This window comes from Rhincodon typus, chromosome 10 (genome assembly GCF_021869965.1).
Source record: "Rhincodon typus isolate 14 chromosome 10, sRhiTyp1.1, whole genome shotgun sequence".
Lineage (NCBI taxonomy): Eukaryota > Metazoa > Chordata > Chondrichthyes > Orectolobiformes > Rhincodontidae > Rhincodon > Rhincodon typus.
In genome coordinates, this window is record NC_063341.1 from 77,433,576 (window position 1) to 77,446,172 (window position 12,597).

A 12,597-nucleotide genomic window follows, 5' to 3' on the forward strand; every position below is an offset into this window, starting at 1 on the left:
TGGCATGCTTGCCTTCATCGGCCGGGACATTGAGTTTAAGAATTGGCAGGTAATGTTGCAGCTTTATAGAACCTTAGTTAGGCTGCATTTGGAATATTGTGTTCAATTCTGGTCGCCGCACTACCGGAAGGATGTGGTGGCTTTGGAGAGGGTACAGAAAAGATTTACCAGGATGTTGCCTGGTATGGAGAGCATTAGCTATGAGGAGAGGTTGGAGAAACTTGAGTTGTTCTCACTGGAACAACGGAGGTTGAGGGGCGACCTGATGGAGGTCTACAAGATTATGAAGGGCATGGACAGAGTGGACAGTCAGAAGCTTTTTCCCAGGGTGGAAGAGTCAGTTACTGGGGGCCATGGGTTTAAGATGCGAGGAGCAAGGTTTAAAGGTGATGTACAAGGCAAGTTTTTTGCACAGAAGGTGGTGGGTGCCTGGAACTCGCTGCCGGGAAAGGTAGTGGAAGCAGACACGATAGTGACTTTTAAAGGGTGACTTGACAAATACATGAATAGGATGGGAATAGAGGGATACGGTCCCCGGAAGGGTAGGGGGTTTTAGTTGTGACATGCAGCATGTCGATGCAGGCTTGGAGGGCCGAAGGGCCTGTTCCTGTCCTGTAATTTTCTTTGTTCTTTGTTCGTGTTCTAACATATTTTCCTGCTTATCTTTGTGTCATCTGCAAATTTTGCCCTTGCTCCCTGCTTCTAAGTCTGGCAATTAACTGTCAATCATCTTTAAGTGCTGCATTCTCTAGGGCAACACTTCTAAAATCAGTCTACTTGCAAACCCATCAGCACTTTCCTCTCAAACAGTGTAACTATTAATTTTCTCTTCACCTGTTGTTTCTTGTGAAGTGTCCTGATCAGTGCAAGACAGAAAGCTTCAACAAAGTGTGTATATTTTCAACCATACACATGCGCTGTGCTATCAAATGCAATGGTAGCACAATGGTAATGTCATTGGGCTACTAATCCAGGTCTCTTTAAGTGGCTTTGAAAGCTACCATGGTAGCTGGTAAAGTTTGAGTTCAATGAAAATCTGCTGTAATGGTAAACATATAGCCAGAACGGTTTTCTGGTAAATGCTAAAACCCCATCTGGTTCACTAATGTCTTTTAGGGAAGAAATCTGCTGGTCTACGTGTGACCCCAGACCCACAGCAATGTGGTTGACTCCTAACTGACCTTTAAGGATGGGAAATGAGTGCTGGTCTATCCAGCAATGCTCTCATCCTACAAAGGAATTTCAATAAATGACAAATAATAAAAATGTTTTTAAAAATTCTGTGATAAAGGCATGATTATCAATGGGGATGCAATCACTATTCTTCACAATATGTACAGGAAAGAGAGCAGAAATTGTAAAAGATAGAGAGGGAGGTCAGTGGTAATGTTTACAGTGGGGAATGTAACAATATCTTCAGGAAGTTGGGGTGGGGAGGTCCTCAGGAGTTCTCCACACAGGAATTCAGAAATCATCAGCAAGGAATGCTGGATATGGCTCTGAGCATGAGGAGCTAGCAGAAGGGTGGTGTGTCAGAGACAGACTGTGGAAACACACTTTAGATCCATAAATAAAACATCAGTAATTCCAGTGATCTGTTGTAAACACTCAAGGGAACATTCCAAACCTGTTTTATATACAAATGCTTCACTGAAGCAGTGCAAAAGGTACTTTTGAAAACACATGCCAAATGTAATCACGCAAAAACTTACAGCTCATCCACCAAAAGACTAAGCGACTGTTTAAAGCTACAATGCTGGTGTGGTGACAGAACCTGAAGGTTGAAGGCAGATGTTAGAAACATATGGAACAGGTTAGGCCGATAAATGATCGATTAATACGGCCATGATCACTCTTGCTGGCCTCTGGCTTATGCGAAGGTCAATAATGAGTGATTGCTAACTCTGCGGAAATACCCATCATGAGGAAAGTTATAGCCAGAACAAACATGCAGATGTTGACATCAGTAAGGAAAAGGCTTCAGCCTTTCTCATACTAGAAGATGGATACAAGGTCAACAACACAGCCCTTTAATCTCACAGTAGTATTTTCCGAGCAATCATTTTGACACATTGGTGTGAGCACTAGTCAATCATATTTGTCTTTACAATTCAAGTTTTCATTAAAATTAATTGCAAATGTAATATCTTCCGTGAACCAGGCAGGTCAGGCAGCATCACAGTGCATGGATGTTACCTGCATCTCAGTGGGGGAGCGCTTTAATCTGTGAGTCAGAGGTTTGTGGGTCGCAGTCCCACACTAGGAGTGGAATACCAAAGGAAAACCTAGGCTGGTATTCTAAAGCAGCCCAGAGGGAACGCAGCCCTGGTTAAAGGTTCGTCTGCCAAGTGGGATGTTAAAATGAAGCCCCAGCTGTCTTTTCAGGAAAAAATAAAAAGTCCCACGGCACTATTTCAATGAAGTTATTCCCACTGCTTTACCTGAAATGTTCTGATCAACCAACATCACAAAAAACAGATTGTCTCATTAACATCGTGTTGCCCTTTGTGGGAGCTTGCTGTGCACAAATTGGTCACCATGCTTCCTACATTAAAATAGTGGCTACACATCAAAAGTACACCATTATCCATATAGATATCCATATAGAAATACAAGTCTTTTTTCTTCCTTTGTCCATTAAAAAGTACTCCTTGACATTTTTTTATGGATTGTATCATTGCTTTAAGGTTCTTGCGAAGATTTGTAGCTGGGATGTGGATGAGGTTGTTGACTTGCTTGCCAAGCTGGCTGTTATTGTACAGATGTCTCACCACCCTGCTAGGTAACATCGTCAGTGCGGCCTCCGATGAAGCGATGTTGTTCTACTCTGCCTGGAATTTATAGGATCCGGCCCGTTAAGTTGGGTTGTGTCATTTCCGGTTCTGTTCTGCATGGGTTTGTATTTGGGGTCTAATTCCACATGTTTGTTGATTGTATTATGGGTTGAAAACCAGGCCTGTAGGAATTCTCGTGCATGTCTGTAGTTGGCTTGAGCTAAGATGGTCATATTGTCCCAGAGCAGATCATATAAATGGCATCGTTTCGTCAGAGGCCGTGAGCAAGTCAACAACCTCATTGTATAGTTGCATTAATATAGCTGAAAATCAATTTATCACCAAATATTTTCAATAAGTTCTTTACTTGTGGATAATGTGAATTAAAGTTGGCAGGTGGACAATGACAAATCTTCTTCACATAGTGGTTAGGGTCTGGAATGTGATACCTGAGACTGTGGTAGAGGCAGGTTCAGTAGTGACCTTCAAAAGGGAATGGGATCATTATCAGAAGTGAAACAAACTGCAGGGCCCAGACAAGGAGCTGGGAATTGACACTGGCTGAGTCATGCTTGCAAAGAGCTAGCACAGACACAACAGGCTGAATGGCATGTTTCCATGTGTAATATTCTGTAATTCAAAATCAACTGAAAGTAACATTGGAAACAGGACAATGTAATAGATTAGTTGGCCAGTTGGTTTCTAAATAATAAAATGCATTCCAGTACTAGATTACAGTTAGTGCCTTTATGTTCAGGTAATGAACACAATTGGAAGAATCTTTCTGTGCCAGCTTAATTGATAAACTCTCTCAGTGTTGACCTGTGGATATGGTCAGTTTTGTGGACAATTGAATCTTGAACTGACCAGGAAAATGTTCAGCATATGTGGTTTGGTTAGAAAGGTTAAAGCACATGGGATAGGAGGTAATGTGCTGGTAATGGATTAATGATTGGTTAACAGACAGAAAACAGAGAGTAGGAATAAATAGGTCATTCTTACATTGACAGACAGTGACTAGTGGGTGACCACAACAATTGGTGCTTTAGTCCCCAGTTGCACACAATTTATATCAATGATTTGCTTTGGGAAACCACATGTGTTATTTCCAAATTTATGGATGATACAAAGCTGAGTGGGAATGTGTGATGTGAGGATGATGTAAAGCAGTTTCAGGAGGTTTTGGATAGGTTTAGTGAATGGGCAGGAACATGGCAGATGAAATATAATGTGGAAAATGTAAGGTTATTCACTTTGATAGGAGAGACAGAATGAAGAATATTTCTTAAATAGTAAGAGGTTGGAAAGTGTAGATCTACCAAGACACTTAGTGCTCATTTGATAATTCATTGAAGGTTAACATGCAGGTACAGTGAGCTATTAGTAAAGCTAAGGGAATGTTAGCCTTTCATTACAAAAGGATTACAACAGGAGTAGTGAAGGCTTGCATCAATTGTTCAGGAGTTTGCTGAGACTGCACCTGGTGTACAATGTGCAGTTTTGGTCTCATTATCTCAGGAAAGATATTATTGCCATTGAGGGAATGTAATGAAGGTTCACCAGACCTGTTCCTGGGATGACAGGACAGTCCTATGGAGAGAGACTGGGCAACCTGGGCCTGTATTCTGCAGAGTTTCGAAGAATGAGAGATGATCTCACTGAAGCCTGCAAAATACTTAAAGGGATAGACAGAATAGATGCTGGTAAGATGTTTCCCCTGGTTGGGAAGGTCAAAACCCAAGGGGCACCATTTAAAAATATGGGGAAGTCACTTAGGTTGGAGATGAAGAGAAATGCTTTTTACTCAAAGGGTTGTGAATCTTTGGAATTCTCCATCACAGAGGGTTATGGAAGCTTAGACTTTGATTGCATTTAAGGTCGAGATCGATAGATTTCTGATTGCCAATCATATTGAGACAAATGGGGCAGGGTGAGTAAAATGGAGTTGAAGATTTCAATCAGCCATGATTATATTGAATTCAGGAGGTAGTCTTGAAAGGCTGAATGGGCTTCTCCTGTTTCTAACTTGCTGATCTGTTAAATTTCCTGGTATTTATGCCAGTTCGGTCAATAGCAGATGGACTGCTCTGAAACTTTTGGGATACACTCTCCCAAAACACTGTTACTGTTATGCTGCAGATAAACTGACATTGCTAATGTCAGACTCTGCAAGCAGTGATCTCAGACAGAACTTTAGCTCATTGAAGGCGATGTTGGGAATTTCTTGTGCTGAATGGGGCTTCCTCTCCTGAATGTGCCCTAAAATGCAATCTTTGCAAATCTGGTCAGTCACAAAGCTGAACATCCATTTGGCTGCATCAATAATGGCAGAACATGCTGTCACTGGTGTAAAAGGAAAGCAGAATGAACAGAAAATAAAAAATGACGACCAAAGTGAAATCTCTTGTATCCGAGCATGAATTCAAGAATCACTGAGGTAATCTCTACGTTATGCTTACCACCCTCCCGTTTCAAACAGAAACTGTCTCTGTGATCCACCTCCACCCACAGCTCTGCCTGCACCTCCCCCCTCTCTCCGTGAAGGTCCCAAAGCATCCTTTACCCTTCAAGAAAATACAACCCACCCCTCTCTGCTATAAATGCATCAGAATTCCCATTATTTCTTCCATCGTTCTCATAATTCCATAACGTCAGTGGATTGTAAGCTTGTTTTGTTTCACAGGATGTGGGGAACATGCTAGGCCATGAGGTTGAAGATTGTGTCTGAATACAGTGCCTCTTAATCTTGAGTTGATAGATCTGTTCAAAATCTACTCCATTCAACATAGTGGCAGAGTCACACAACACAATAGAAGATATCTCAATGTGAGGAGGAGGACAGTTTTGCCTCCACAAGGGCTGTGTGGTGCTATCTCACACAGTCATAGAGAGGTACAGCACAGAAACAGACCCTTCGGTCCAACTTGTCCATGCCGACCAGATATCCTAAATTACTCTAGTCCCATTTGCCAGCATTTAACCCATATCCCTGTAAACCCTTTCTATTCATACACCCATCCAGATGCCTTTTAAATGTTGTAATTGTACCAGCCTCCACCACTTCCTCTGGCAGTTCATTCCATACAGTTGAAAAAGTTGCCCCTTAGGTCCCTTTTAAAACTTTCCCCTTTCACCTGTCTTCCTGCAACTCCACTTCCAAGGAACTATGAACCTGCACTCCAAGGTCTCTTTCAACACAGTTAACATTTCGGGTGTGGACACCAGACCAGAAACGTTAACTCTGATTTTTTCCTTCACAGATGCTGCCAGACCTGCTGACCTTTTCCAGCAACTTCTGTTTTTGTTCCTGATTTACAGCATCTTTCGTTTTTTTTTATTTTTTCAAGATCTCTTTGCTCAGCAACACTCTCCAGGACCCTAATATTAAGTGTATAAGTTCTGCCCTGATTTGCCTTTCCAAAATGTAGCACCACCCTCCACGTGACCTATCAGTGCAGTCATATACAGATGCATCTGCAGCAGGTAAATTGTTATGAATGAAGCCAAATAGATTTTTCTCTCTTGTTGGTTCCCTCACCATTTGCCACAGACCCAACCTAGCAGCAATGTCCTTTAGGACACAGACAGCTTCATCAGTAATGCTGCTGCTGAGTCACTCTTGTATGTTGAATGCCCCCCCACCCACAGCACATTACCACCCTTGCCACCCTCTGTTACTGCCCATACCCCATTCTTGCTTACCCATTCCCACAATCCACGCTGCGAGTTCTGACCTACATCATATCCTTATCTGGCAACTGCTTATATTTAAAATTTTCATCCATACCTTTAAGCTCTGGAAACCCCTCCTTAAAACTTTCCTTTCTCATTATTCCTTCAAGATGCTCCTTAGAACCCAGCTCTCTCACTGAATCTTTGACTACCTGTCTTAATATGGCTCAATCACATTTTGACTAATGCATCTATGAAAGATTTTGGAGCGTTTTACAATATTGCTATATAAGGACAAGTTGTTGTTAAAGGGATGGAGTCTTGATGGGAGTCATTTCTGTGGGGCAGTGGCAAAAATTGGCTAAGTGTCAGCTGTCAAATTTCTGCACTGTTCAAAGTCTGTGTCAATCCAGGAACTGAGTATACAATCTGGATAAGTGCAGTCATTAAGGGAGTGTTGCATCAATAGAGGTGTTGTCTTCAGGTGATTATAACCTAGCAATTATCTGACTGAGTAAGCAACCTGGGTAGTCATAAGATCAAATCCTCCTGGGGAGAGCAACTGAATTTGGCTGTGGTCTAGTACAACAGCGACCATGAGGCTACAGGTTGTATAAAAAATTCACTCATTAATGAGCTCCACTTGGTTGGTCTCAAGTCACGTGAGGTCAACTCAATGTGCTCAGTGCATGTAACATTGCTATCACAAAAACTTGATTCAAATGGACACCCTGTACAATAAGAACATTACAAATAAATATAACCCTTGGCTTGTTTAACGTCATGAACAAAGAAGGTCTGTTTCACTTCAAAAACTTGTTGCCTTGAATCTTCTTATGAAAAGGCTCCTCCCCTCTCTCTTTCTCCCCGCACCACTGCACCTTCCACACTCCAATTCTTGGGAGAATTCATTCCCCTTCATGTAGCAGGACAGAAATTCAGCAGTCACATGTGTTATAATCCTAGCTGATGATGCTAGTGAACATGCCAGATCCCAGAATGGAGCCTGACCTGATAGACCATTTTTTAAAATTCTAGTTAACGTAGCAGCCATATGAGGCTGTTGGTTTTCTTTAACAACAGAAGTTTATTACACAAAATGCAAAAACAAACTAAGCCATCTAGATATAGAACATGGTTAGAAAAATCATAAAGCACACAGCAAAGCAAAGTTTTGACCTATTCCCCAACACCACCCTTTCACAGTGTTTCAAGTTGAGGGGAATTCCACCATTATCTTAAATCTTAAATTCAATTCAACTGATTCTCAACTGTTTCTGCCCTGTGAACGTGGAGTTTTCTGAAATGAATACTCGCAAAACTGAGAGCTTCTAGTAACCTACAGATTTCTAACCAAACAATCCTGGTATGAAAGTTGCAAAAATAGAACTTATCTACTGAGATAACTTATTTCTTTAACTGCTTTGTAATTACTAATAAAAAAAAACTTACAAGCATGTTACTGAGAGTGGAACAAAAACAAAGTTGCTGGAAAAGCTCAGCTGGGCCCAGCCACCATCAGTTCTGAGGAAGGGTCACCGGACCCGAAACATTAACTCTGTTTTCTCCTTCACAGATGCTGCCAGACCTGCTGAGCTTTTCCAGCAACTTTGTTTTTGTTCCTGATTTACAGCATCCGCAGTTCTTTTGGTTTTTACCGAGAGTGGAAGGTTGGAGTTATAAGGAGAGGCTGAATACACTGGGACCTCTATTCCCTGGAGCGTTGGAGGGTGAGTGGTGATCTTTTAAAGGTTTATAAAATCATCAGGGGGATGCTGAAGATGAATAGCTGAGGTTATTTTCTCCAGGGTAGGGGAATCCAAAACTAGAGGGCCTAGGTTCAATATGAGAGGGGAAAGATTTAAAAAGCACCTGAGGGGCAACTTTTTCATGCAGGGTGTGGTGCATGTATGGAACGAGCTGCCAGAGGAAGTGGTAGAGGTGAGTACAATTACACAATTTAAAAGAATTTGGACAGGTACACGGATAGGAAAGGTTTAGAACAATAGGGTACCAAGGCAGGCAAGTGGGACTAGTTCAGTTTAGGAAATTTGGTCGGTATAGACGAGTTGTGTCAAAGGGCCAAAGGTGCTGTGTACCTCTATGGCTATATGACTCCATTTTAGGAGAGAGATTACACTTGCTCCAGTCAGGTGTCCTTTGAACTTCGCTGAACACATTCAGTCTCAGGGTTTTCAATCCATGATTTATTCCAAAATGAAAACAAACTAATGGCCTCCAATATTTACTCCCCATGTTGCAATACACCCCAGTACAAACAGTTTCTATTATCACTCCAGGGTTCCCTGCTCTGAAATATACGGGATATGATTACTATTCCTGCAGGACTGTCTGACTAATTTTTATAGCACCTACCCAAAAGTAACCAATGCCCACTTGCTTTTACAACAAAAACAGAAATTGCTGGAAAAGCTCAGCAAGTCTGGCAGCATCTGTGGAGAGAAATCAGAGTTAACGTTTTGGGTCGAGTAAGCCATCCTCAGAACCATATGCCTCTATTATGAACACAGACTCTAAAATTACTTTAATAGACGTGTCTTTTTATTACAGCAGAATCTCAATGCTTTCAATAGAATAACATGCAAACCATCCAAACAAGGTTATATAAAGTTAACAGGCCAGATACTGAAAGAAACACATGCACCTTGGTTCTTTTGATTATTCATAACCCAAACTGCATTCAACATAAAGCTGTGAACATGATTTTGCAGAATCCTTCATCACCACCCAAGTTTTTTTTTAATTGTGCTCAAAATCATGAAGAGTTTTGATAGTGAAAGACAGTCATAGGTGGAAGAGTAGTCTGAAGACACCAACTGAAGACAAATAGCAAAAGAATTAGAGGGAGATGTGGGAAATTTAATTTACTGCAACAAATTTGCACATACTAGAATAAACTGATTCTTAATACAGGATATCGCACTGGAGGAGAAATGGTTGGCCTTCGAAAGATGCAAGGGTTATTAGTGGGCATGGAGACAATGTGGTGCAGGGGTAAGTGCAAGGGGGCCACTGAAAGTATGTTGGAGAGGTGGTTTCTAGTGAACCATGATGTGGAGGTGCCGGTGTTGGACTAGAGTGGACAAAGTCAGAAGTCACATGATACCAGGTTATAGTCCAACAGGTTTATTTGAAATCACAAGCTTTCGGAGCACTGCCCCTTCAGCAGGTGGAGTGAGAGAGAAGCATGCAGACACAGAATTTATGGACAGAGAGATCAAGGGCAGAGAAATCAAAAGATCATATGAATAGTGTGAGTGGAGTGTCGAATAATAAGTCTCTGCAGGTGATCAAGAGTGTCAGACTGTGTGAGTAAAGTGTTAATAGCTGAGTAACAAGCAAAGGGTTGACTTATAACCCGATTAAATAATCTGCACCTCTTTTGGTTTGTATTGAGATAGATGGGTTCTTGATTAGTAAGGGGATCAAAGGTTATAGGGCGAAGGCAGGAGAATGGGGTAGTGAAACTTATCAGCCACCATCGAATGGTGGAGCCAACTCAATGGGCCAAATGGCCTAATTCTACTCCTCTTCTTATGGTCTTATCTTACAGCCTTAGGACAGAGAGTCAGAAAAAAAAGGTACCAGAGGCAACATGAAAACTAAATAAGCTGATATGAACTGCACTTATATGAACAGTCACTTTCAAAAGGAATTAGAGAAACACTAGAGGTGAATTTGCACAGTGTTGGAAAAAGTGAAAGTTGGACTAATTGAAGAACTCTTTCAATAAAAAAAAGTTAGACCTCTCTCTCAGCTGGAATATTGTGTAGAGTTACACAGAAACATGGGAACAGAAGTAGACCTTTCAGACTTTTCAGTAGACTGTGTTATAGGAAAAATGTGAATGCATTGGAGAAAGCGATTTACGAGTCATAGAGTCATAGAGATATACAGAAAGGAAACAGACCTTTCGGTCCAACTCGTCCATGCTGACCAAATATCCTATATAAATCTGGTCCCATTTGCAAGCATTTGGCCCATATCGCTCTAAACCCATTCTAATTCATATAACCATCCAGATGTCTTTTAAATGTTGTAATTTTCCCAGCCTCCACCACTTCCTCTGGCATATATGCACCACGCTCTGCGTGAAAAAGTTGCCCTTTAGGTCCATTTTAAAACATTTCTTCTCTCACTTCAAACCTATGCCCCTCTAGTTTTGGACTCCCCCACCCCGAGGAAAAGACCTCGGCTATTCTCTCTATCCATGCCCCTCATGATTTTATAAACTTCTATAAGGTCACCCCTTAGCCTCTGAAGCTCCAGGGAAAATAGCCCCAGCCTATTCAGCCTCTCCCTAAAACTCAAACCCTCCAACCCTGGTAACATCCTGGTAAATCTTTTCTGAACCCTTTCAAGTTTCACAATACCCTTCCTATAGCAGGGAGACCATAATTGCACACAATACTCCAAAAGTGGCTGAACCAGACGCAACATGACCTCCCAACTCCGATACTTAATGTACTGACCAATAAAGGCAAGCGTTCCAATTGCCTTCTTTACTATCCTGTTTATCTGCGACACCACTTTCAAGGAACTATGAACCTGTACTCCAAGGTCTCTTTGTTCAGCAACACTCCCCAGGACCTTACCATTATGTGTATAAGTCCTGCCCTGATTTGCCTTTCTAAAATGTAGCACCTCACATTTATCTAAATTAAACTTCATCTGCCACTCCTTGGCCCATTGGTCCATCTGATCAAGATCCCACTGTACTCTGAGTTAACCTTCTTCACTGTCCACTATGCCTCCAATTTCAGTGTCATCTGCAAATTTACAAACCATACTTCCGATGTTCACATCCAAATCATTTATATGAATGACAACAAGCAGTGAATGTTTCCAGGAATAGGATGATTATTAATATCCTACAAAAGGAGAAGAATAATAGATTACAGTTATCACGATAGATTGTAGATGGTAGGTCTGTTCACCTTGGACAGAAGGCTAAGAGGAGATTTGATTGAGTTTTTCAACATCACAAGTGGGCTGGATAGAATCAATTTGGAGAAATTGTTCCCACTCATGATAGAAGACTTCATCAAACAAGAACAAGAGGAAATAGGTTTAAAGTGATATGTAAACAAAGCAAGGGTAATGTGAGGAAAATCTATTTCATCCAGTGAGTAGTTAGGGTGTTTGCCTGGAAATGTAGTGGAGGCAAGTTCAATTGAGGTATTGGATGACTGTTTGGATAGAAATAATGGGCAAGGGTATGGGGAAAAAGCAGGACATTAATGTGATGATGTCTGTTAATGAGCCAGTGTAGGCACAGTGGGCTGAATGGCCTCCTTTGATGCTGTAATAAACCTGTCTGGGTCAATGGGTTAAGGAGTGGCAGATGGAGTTTAATTTGGATAAATGCGAGGTATTGCATTTTGGCAAAATAAGCAAGGGCAGGACTTATACAATTAAAAGTAGGGCTTTGGGTAGTGTTGCAGAACAGAGAGACCTACGAGTTCAGGTACATCGTTCTTTGAAAGCTGCACCACACATAAGTGGGGTGGTTAAGAAGGCATTTGGCACGCTTGCCTTCATTGCTCAGGCCTTTGAGTATAGGAGTTGGGACGTTACGTTGAGGCTGTACAGGATATTGGTGAGGCCTCTTCTAGAGTACTAGGTTCAGTTCTGGTTGCTATAGGAATGATATTATTAAGCTAGAGAGGGTTCGGAAAAGATTTACCAGGATGAGCGTGGGAGGTTTACAAAATCATGAGGGGCATAGATAAGGTGAATGGCAGGTGTCTTTTCCCTAGGGTGGGGGGATTTCAAGGCTGGGCTATATTTTTAAGGTGAGAGGAGAAAGATTTAAAAAAGAGATGGGGACAATTTTTTTATGCAGAGAGAGATTCATGTGTGGAATGGACTTCCACAGAAAGTGGTGGATGTGGATACAGTCACAACTTTTAAAAGACATTTAGATAAGCACATGAATAGGACATGTTTGGAGGGATATAGGCCAAGTGCAGGCAGGTGGGACTAGTTTAGGATTATGGTTGGTGTGGACTGGTTGGACCGAAGGGTTGAATAACCTCTGGCTGTGATGTATTGTTCTACGATTCTGGGAAAATACAAGCGTAAAACAGTTTTCAGTTTTTCCCAATTGCACCAGCTTTCTCACTCATGT